The 10,000-nt window shown below is 46.1% G+C and overlaps 2 non-coding genes across 2 annotated transcripts; both read left to right on the forward strand.

Moving 5' to 3' along the window:
- The first annotated feature begins 3,562 nt into the window (after positions 1-3,562).
- Positions 3,563-5,485, forward strand: LOC143303834 (small subunit ribosomal RNA). Its single transcript, XR_013060485.1, has one exon. It is a non-coding gene; the product is annotated as a small subunit ribosomal RNA (ribosomal RNA).
- Positions 5,486-8,253: 2,768 nt separating this feature from the next.
- LOC143303810 (5.8S ribosomal RNA) lies at positions 8,254-8,408 on the forward strand. The gene has a single exon (XR_013060470.1). It is a non-coding gene; the product is annotated as a 5.8S ribosomal RNA (ribosomal RNA).
- The last annotated feature ends 1,592 nt before the right edge of the window (positions 8,409-10,000 follow it).

Below are 10,000 nucleotides of genomic sequence, written 5' to 3' on the forward strand. Positions count from 1 at the left end.
ACATGACCGGGACGTTGGAACTTAGAATTTTTTCGCACCGCCACGAAAGTACCGAAAGTTCAACTCGAAATAACTCGAGAAAAAGCGTTATAAGGTATCGAAATTATCAGTGAAATCGTTATGTTTCGACGAAATCTAGTCGAACGTTACGATTTCACTTTATTTTTTTAAAAAATTTCATCCACCGGACCAACATGACCGGGACGTTGGAACTTAGAATTTTTTCGCACCGCCACGAAAGTACCGAAAGTTCAACTCGAAATAACTCGAGAAAAAGCGTTATAAGGTATCGAAATTATCAGCGAAATCGTTATGTTTCGACGAAATCTAGTCGAAAGTAGCGATTTCACTTTATTTTTTTAAAAAATTTCATCCACCGGACCAACATGACCGGGACGTTGGAACTTAGAATTTTTTCGCACCGCCACGAAAGTACCGAAAGTTCAACTCGAAATAACTCGAGAAAAAGCGTTATAAGGTATCGAAATTATCAGCGAAATCGTTATGTTTCGACGAAATCTAGTCGAAAGTAGCGATTTCACTTTATTTTTTTAAAAAATTTCATCCACCGGACCAACATGACCGGGACGTTGGAACTTAGAATTTTTTCGCACCGCCACGAAAGTACCGAAAGTTCAACTCGAAATAACTCGAGAAAAAGCGTTATAAGGTATCGAAATTATCAGTGAAATCGTTATGTTTCGACGAAATCTAGTCGAACGTTACGATTTCACTTTATTTTTTTAAAAAATTTCATCCACCGGACCAACATGACCGGGACGTTGGAACTTAGAATTTTTTCGCACCGCCACGAAAGTACCGAAAGTTCAACTCGAAATAACTCGAGAAAAAGCGTTATAAGGTATCGAAATTATCAGTGAAATCGTTATGTTTCGACGAAATCTAGTCGAAAGTAGCGATTTCACTTTATTTTTTTAAAAAATTTCATCCACCGGACCAACATGACCGGGACGTTGGAACTTAGAATTTTTTCGCACCGCCACGAAAGTACCGAAAGTTCAACTCGAAATAACTCGAGAAAAAGCGTTATAAGGTATCGAAATTATCAGCGAAATCGTTATGTTTCGACGAAATCTAGTCGAAAGTAGCGATTTCACTTTATTTTTTTAAAAAATTTCATCCACCGGACCAACATGACCGGGACGTTGGAACTTAGAATTTTTTCGCACCGCCACGAAAGTACCGAAAGTTCAACTCGAAATAACTCGAGAAAAAGCGTTATAAGGTATCGAAATTATCAGCGAAATCGTTATGTTTCGACGAAATCTAGTCGAAAGTAGCGATTTCACTTTATTTTTTTAAAAAATTTCATCCACCGGACCAACATGACCGGGACGTTGGAACTTAGAATTTTTTCGCACCGCCACGAAAGTACCGAAAGTTCAACTCGAAATAACTCGAGAAAAAGCGTTATAAGGTATCGAAATTATCAGTGAAATCGTTATGTTTCGACGAAATCTAGTCGAACGTTACGATTTCACTTTATTTTTTTAAAAAATTTCATCCGCCGGACCAACATGACTGGGACGTTGGAACTTTGAATTTTTTCGCCCCGTTACGAAAAGGCCGAAAGTTCCCCTCGAAATAACTCGTTAAAAAGTGTTACGAGGTACGGATGTTTTTACATAAATCGTTATAACTCGATAAAATACGTCGGGATTAAGCGTTTATATCGTCGGCAGACGGATATAAAAACGTTCGGACCGACACGACCGGTCGTTGGAACATAGAAAAATTCCGAGCCGGTACGTTGGGACTTGGAAAAATGCCGAGTGCGAAAAAGTTTTTTCGAGTTTACTCGGTTAAAAGCGTTACAAGGTATGAATTTTTTTGCATAAATCGACGTAACACGACAAAATACGTCGGGATTAATGGTTTATTTCCGTCCGAGAACGATTTTTAAAAACGGACCTATGCGGCCGGTCGTTCGAACTTGGAAAATTTTCGGACCGAACACTCTTTTCGAGTTAATTCGTTAAAAAGCGTTACGAGGTACGAATATTTTTACATAAATCGTTATAACTCGATAAAATACGTCGGGATTAAGCGTTTATATCGTCGGCAGACGGATATAAAAACGTTCGGACCGACACGACCGGTCGTTGGAACATAGAAAAATTCCGAGCCGGTACGTTGGGACTTAGAAAAATTCCGAGTGCGAAAAAGTTTTTTCGAGTTTATTCGTTAAAAAGCGTTATAAGGTATAAATTTTTTTACGGGAATCGTTATATCTCTATTAAATACGTCGGGATTAAACATTTTGATCGATTTTTTCAAAAAATTAGCGTTCGCCGAACTGACACGACTGGGATATTTTTCTAATTTTTTCGTTAATTAACGTTACAAGGTATATATTTTTTTGCATATTTCTACTTATTTTAACGTATTGTAATTGATTATAAACTTGTTTGTTTTCCGTATTCGATAAAAGAGTATGTTTACTGATGCAATTTTTCGGTGAAAAAAAAAATTAATTTTTTGGTAAAAATGCATTTTTATTATGTTAATAAAACGTCTGGTAATGTATTTCGATGGTTGGATATTGGCTTTGTGTAGTAGTGATCGAGCGTTCGCGAGACTAAGTTCCAGCGTCCCTTCCGAACGGTACGTTGCTACGGAGGTTTTGCACCGTAAGCGCGCGGCCGCTAGCCCGGCCGGCGCCGGCCTTCCGGCTGGCGCTTTCGTATCTATAAGAGAGACGTCGAGCCGGACGGTTCGGTCGGAGCAGCGTTGAGCGCGTGGCTATTCTACGGCCTCGGTTGAGAATTCAGTCACCGCTCCTCGAGTCTTAGTGTATTTTACGCTATTTCTCGACTGTTCCTCCGTTCTCGTACTGGTTTTTTCTCTACACTGCTGCGCCGCGGGTCGCTGTCCTGGACGTAATGACCAAATATCGTGGCAAGGTTCCCCTGAGTCGGGAAGCTGGTGACCTGTGTGTACGTATTCTAACAAAAGTTGTTAGATGCGTGTGTGCTTGTACTAACTGAGTATCGATTCACTCAAGGGATTATAACCGTCTGCTTTCTATAACAACTTCTGCTTTCGCAGAAGTATTCGACGGGCCGGTAGAGCGTACTATCTTTGCGTAGTATGTCTTCTACCGAGAATGTTCTACCGAAAAGGAAGAATATTCTTACGGTATGTCCAGCGCGACGCACTGGGATACGCGCTTGTTCGTTCAGCGTGAGGTGTGTATACGTGCTTTACCGCTAAGATATTCTAAGAGTTGAGAGAGGAGGAGAGATATAAGTCTTTTTACACGAAGACAGCATTATAGAATGTTCCTTTAGAAGTATGATTCTTAAACATTTTATATAATACTATGAGAGAGAGAGAGGAGAAGTTGAGAATTACAAAGTGGCTGCGAGCGGCGTTCGAAGATTATTACTGAACTATGGGTGTATCTCGAACGTCGCTAAGAGATATATTTTATAATATATCTATCTTAAGAACGAAAAGTCTCGTCGTACGGTGCTTACGTCCCACCTACGACACGAAGAGAACTTAAACGAAATTTATAAGAATTGTTATACGAATAAGATCCCTGGTTGATCCTGCCAGTAGTCATATGCTTGTCTCAAAGATTAAGCCATGCATGTCTCAGTACATGCCGCATTAAGGTGAAACCGCGAATGGCTCATTAAATCAGTTATGGTTTCTTAGATCATACCTACATTTACTTGGATAACTGTGGTAATTCTAGAGCTAATACATGCAAACAGATTCCGACCAGAGATGGTAGGAATGCTTTTATTAGATCAAAACCAATCGGTGGCGGATGGCTCGTCTGTCCGTCCATCGTTTGTTTTGGTGACTCTGAATAACTTTGTGCTGATCGCATGGTCGTCTAGCACCGGCGACGCATCTTTCAAATGTCTGCCTTATCAACTGTCGATGGTAGGTTCTGCGCCTACCATGGTTGTAACGGGTAACGGGGAATCAGGGTTCGATTCCGGAGAGGGAGCCTGAGAAACAGCTACCACATCCAAGGAAGGCAGCAGGCGCGCAAATTACCCACTCCCGGCACGGGGAGGTAGTGACGAAAAATAACGATACGGGACTCATCCGAGGCCCCGTAATCGGAATGAGTACACTTTAAATCCTTTAACGAGGACCAATTGGAGGGCAAGTCTGGTGCCAGCAGCCGCGGTAATTCCAGCTCCAATAGCGTATATTAAAGTTGTTGCGGTTAAAAAGCTCGTAGTTGAATCTGTGTGTCACAGTGTCGGTTCACCGCTCGCGGTGTTTAACTGGCATTATGTGGTACGTCCTATCGGTGGGCTTAGCTCCTCGCGGGCGGTCCAACTAATATCCCATCGCGGTGCTCTTCACTGAGTGTCGAGGTGGGCCGATACGTTTACTTTGAACAAATTAGAGTGCTTAAAGCAGGCTACCTTCGCCTGAATACTGTGTGCATGGAATAATGGAATAGGACCTCGGTTCTATTTTGTTGGTTTTCGGAGCCCCGAGGTAATGATTAATAGGGACAGATGGGGGCATTCGTATTGCGACGTTAGAGGTGAAATTCTTGGATCGTCGCAAGACGGACAGAAGCGAAAGCATTTGCCAAAAATGTTTTCATTAATCAAGAACGAAAGTTAGAGGTTCGAAGGCGATCAGATACCGCCCTAGTTCTAACCATAAACGATGCCAGCCAGCGATCCGCCGAAGTTCCTCCGATGACTCGGCGGGCAGCTTCCGGGAAACCAAAGCTTTTGGGTTCCGGGGGAAGTATGGTTGCAAAGCTGAAACTTAAAGGAATTGACGGAAGGGCACCACCAGGAGTGGAGCCTGCGGCTTAATTTGACTCAACACGGGAAACCTCACCAGGCCCGGACACCGGAAGGATTGACAGATTGATAGCTCTTTCTTGATTCGGTGGGTGGTGGTGCATGGCCGTTCTTAGTTGGTGGAGCGATTTGTCTGGTTAATTCCGATAACGAACGAGACTCTAGCCTGCTAAATAGACGTAACTTATGGTATCTCGAAGGCCCCCGGCTTCGGTCGGTGGGTTTTTACTACCAACGTACAAACAAATCTTCTTAGAGGAACAGGCGGCTTCTAGCCGCACGAGATTGAGCAATAACAGGTCTGTGATGCCCTTAGATGTTCTGGGCCGCACGCGCGCTACACTGAAGGAATCAGCGTGTTTTCCCTGGCCGAAAGGCCCGGGTAACCCGCTGAACCTCCTTCGTGCTAGGGATTGGGGCTTGCAATTATTCCCCATGAACGAGGAATTCCCAGTAAGCGCGAGTCATAAGCTCGCGTTGATTACGTCCCTGCCCTTTGTACACACCGCCCGTCGCTACTACCGATTGAATGATTTAGTGAGGTCTTCGGACTGGTGCGCGGCCAATGTGATAAGCATTGCCGATGTTACCGGGAAGATGACCAAACTTGATCATTTAGAGGAAGTAAAAGTCGTAACAAGGTTTCCGTAGGTGAACCTGCGGAAGGATCATTAACGATACGATACCAAAAGAATTTGACTTGAACACATATAAAAACTATGAAATATATATCAATGGTCGGTAAGGAGCTGTACTCCTCCTGTATCGACGAAAGTATATACGACGTATTAACAAGCTATATACTTTAACAAACGAAAACGCCAGGGAGCTTGGCAACCTCCGTTGGCACGAATAGTAATATTCTTAAGGAGGAGACGACCCTCCAGCTACGGAATTATACGAAGAGAAGGTGGCACTCTCTCTCGATCATCGGGATGAAGAGATATGTATAAGTATAAAAACGAAATGCGAATGAAACTTATTCGAGGCGCCTGCGTGAGGTCGTAAACAGAAAGACCCGCCGTCTCCGAATAAAACATATATATATATGAAATTCTAATAAAAGGGAACTCTAGCTTCGAAAGAGCCAACAAAAGTTAAGGCTCGATATCAAACGAAAAAAATTACGATGGAAACCACGTGTAAAGAGAAATGCAGTCGTGGCGCCTGCGAGAGGCCGTACACAGAAAGACCCGCCGTCACGATCTCGTATTTCGTATTTGCATCGTGGAAACCGTACGAACGAATATAAAAGTCCATGCAAACTAATAAGAAAATCTCTAAAGTGCCTCGTGTCGGAGAGATCATGCTCGCCTATTCTCTTCTATGTTTCGTGGTCTGTGTTGCGTTTGTTCTCCTCCTAGCAACGGGACATATCGAAGACTCCTCTTTGGGATCGAACGAAGCGTCTAGAACGAGTCGACGAGAGCGAAAGAACTTGTAGCGAGTCGCGCAGAGCGAAAGGATACCGATATACATCTTCGAAGGTTCTCTTCGAAGATCCATGGATACCTTCTGCGTCGACTTCTCTCGTCTCTTTCATCGAAACTCTCGTCGTTCTCGAAACGTGCTTCCTACCCACAGGGCGTGTGCTCTTCGTGTGTCGTTTCGTTCGAAATAACGAAACCACGTGTAACATACTCGTGGATCGGGTAACCTAGAACGAAGACGCATCGCGTGGATGTTGGCCCGCTATGCGACGATGACCGATGATGATGATGATACGATGTCGATGTCGATGTCGATGTCGACGACGACGACGACGATGAAGACGATGTGTAGCAACGATTCGTAACTAGTGTAGCCGAAGTTCGTTCAGAGGGGAATGCCGCCGGCTTCGAAGCCTCGATGTCGTGAGTCGGACACCCGTGCCGTCGCTAGAGTTTTTCAAACTCTGCTTCTGGATATTGGGACGAAAGACCGCTCGAGGACGACGACAGCCGTGCGTGCGTATCCCATCGAATTTTTTTACACCACCTGAACGAGACTAAAGTTTCGTCTAGTTGATCGTCTACCGTCGCATAATGTATATTATATACCGTTCAGAGGGGACCGGCTGTCTATCCTCGTTGTCGTGAGTCGGACACCCGTGCCGTCGCTAGAGTTTTTCAAACTCTGCTTCTGGATATTGGGACGAAAGACCGCGCGAGGACGACGGATTCGAGTTCCATCGAATTTTTGATGTACACACTACCTGAACGAGACTTAAAGTTTCATATAATATACCGTTCAGAGGGGACCGGCTGTCTTTCCTCGTTGTCGTGAGTCGGACACCCGTGCCGTCGCTAGAGTTTTTCAAACTCTGCTTCTGGATATTGGGACGAAAGACCGCGCGAGGACGACGGATGCGAGTTCCATCGAATTTTTGATGTACACACTACCTGAACGAGACTTAGTTTCATCCAGTTTGTCGTCTATCATCGCATATATATAATATACCGTTCAGAGGGGACCGGCTGTCTATCCTCGTTGTCGTGAGTCGGACACCCGTGCCGTCGCTAGAGTTTTTCAAACTCTGCTTCTGGATGTTGGGACGAAAGACCGCGCGAGGACGATGGATGAGAGTCCCATCGAATTTTTGATTTACAAGACACACACACTACCTGAACGAGACTAAAGTTTCATCGAGTTTATCGTCGTCGCATAACCCGTTCGGAGGGAACCGGCTGTCTATCCTCGTTGTCGTGAGTCGGACACCCGTGCCGTCGCTAGAGCTTTTCAAACTCTGCTTCTGGATGTTGGGACGAAAGACCGCGCGAGGACGATGGCTGCGAGTACCATCGAATTTTTGTTTTTTTTTTTAAAAAAAACATCACCCGAACGGAGATGTGTTCTATCTTTCGTCGATTTTTCATGCTTTCAGTCGTCGCGTGGTCGCCATCCGTTCGGAGGGGATCGCCGGCTTCGAAACCTCGATGTCGTGAGTCGGACACCCGTGCCGTCGCTAGAGTTTTTCAAACTCTGCTTCTGGATATTGGGACGAAAGACCGCTCGAGGCGGACGGCCGCGCAAATCCCATCGAATCTTTACTATCACCCGAACGATGGAGAGATGCACGCGCGCTGTTTCTTGAATAATTGGACGAGAGAGTAGAATCAAACACATATAAAACATGGGCTAGCCACCGTCCTTACTCGTTCGCGAGATCGTGTGCTGTACAGAGGATTCAGAATCGGGTGTATATATCCCCGTCGTTTCCTGACGAACGGAGCTTCGATCTCGATGGTTGTTATATATCATAATGTACTTTACGCCCGGCCGGCGAACGCGCGTATCTTCGCGCGTTCGTCGGTTTCTTTTTTTTCGAACGTTTTTGTGTCGTCAATCCTATGGCGACTTCTGCGCGTTCGATTCCCGTTGGTCGAACGTGACGGAACTCGGCTTCGCTAGAACCGAGAAGAGTACATTTGAGTATTGAACTGTTGCAAAATTTATAAAAGATTACCCTGAACGGTGGATCACTTGGCTCGTGGGTCGATGAAGAACGCAGCTAATTGCGCGTCAACGTGTGAACTGCAGGACACATGAACATCGACATTTCGAACGCACATTGCGGTCCACGGATACAATTCCTGGACCACGCCTGGCTGAGGGTTGCTCACGTAAACCTAAGACTGCTTGCGTTGCGTATCGTTACTCTCCGTATCTGTCTCTCTCTGTCCCTTCTTGCCTTAACAACCCGCCGTCGTTCTTTATATAAGAGAACGTTTCAGAGTCGGACGAAGGTACAAGAACGAGGATACGAATAAGAGCGGACGGAGAGAACATACGCGACGTACGAGCGATTGTTGGACGCTCGTCGGCGTTCGTCGCGGTCGTGCAGAGACCGTGCAAGTCGTACGCATGCTCGATATATAATCTATCGTGTTCACGGGAGACTACGAAACTCTACCTCTGTCTCTCTCTGTCCCTTCTTGCCTTGACAACCCGCCGTCGTTCTTCTTAAAAACTGTAAGAGAACGTTTCCGAGTCGGACGAAGGTATACGAAGGGATACGAATAAGAGCGGAGAGAACCGTCACGGACCTGCGTGAGTGCTCGCGGCGTCGTGAGTCGTCCTTACGAGGGCGACCGCCCGCTTATGCACCGCTTCGTGTATCGGTTATCGAACGTATATACTCGTAGTGTTCTCCTCGTGACCGATTTTTTTTTCATATCAGGCGATATATGCTACGTTTGCCGGTGTTCGACGCACGAAGGTCCGCGCCCCCGACGTCGTCTTAAACGAATATTATATTTGGCGAGACTGAGAGAGAAAGCAAATATGGGAACTCGGTCGAGAGAGGAGAGAAGAGAGAACCAAAAACCTAAACTCGATGGCGTGCGAAACTTTGCCATAATCTACCGTCTTTTCTCAAGACTCTCGTACAGCCCCAGGGATCGAATGCCCACTCCGTCTCTTCGCGAAAGCGACTGACAACAACGAGGACCGTCGCATCGATGGGTCGTCGTTGCGTTTTACACGCTCTGTGCTTTTTTACAAGCTCCGAAAGTATCAGCCGTAGATCCGGGAACGCACGCGCGAGATTTCTTCGAACGCTCTGACGACTTAGGGAGGTATGATCCCCAGCGTCGCGCGGAGATCGGAGAGTACACGTACTCGTATCGGGACGAATTTTCCCCGTCGTCGTGTATCTCACTGCCCGCGCGCCTGGCCCCCCAAAGCCACGTTCGTCGGAAATCTTACATATTTGTAATGCGTGTGCGAACTAGCGTGTGTCTAAGATCGGCTATACACGGGTGCCGCTGTACTACAAGCTCGAGGTGTTTTGCGCAGCGTTTCTGTACCCGAGGAAGATGCGCATGTGAGTCCGTTACGAAGTTGTTCGTACGGTCGTCGTCGGAGAGATCGTAGACGAGGAAGAAGACGATCCCCTTTGGCGAGGCTCGAGAAAAAACTTTGAGAGAGACGAGGTATACACGCGAGTACGACTATGTCGTGCGCGCGTGTGATTTTTTTTTTATGGCAATTCGGTGCTTCGAGAATAGAGAAAAGAGAGTGTTGGTCATCCCATGCCTCTTCGTCGTCTATCGCTGGACCGCGCATCCTAACGTCGCGCCGGTCGTCCAGTCCCCGAACACACACACCCGACGGTACGTCTCGCTCGCTTTTTCACTTGCGTGAGTTCCCGTACCGGGAACCGCTGGAATCGTCGAGAGAAGAGAAACGGCTGTAGGAGAAAAAGAGGA

The sequence above is a fragment of the Bombus vancouverensis genome, chromosome 16 (genome assembly GCF_051014615.1).
Source record: "Bombus vancouverensis nearcticus chromosome 16, iyBomVanc1_principal, whole genome shotgun sequence".
NCBI lineage: Eukaryota > Metazoa > Arthropoda > Insecta > Hymenoptera > Apidae > Bombus > Bombus vancouverensis.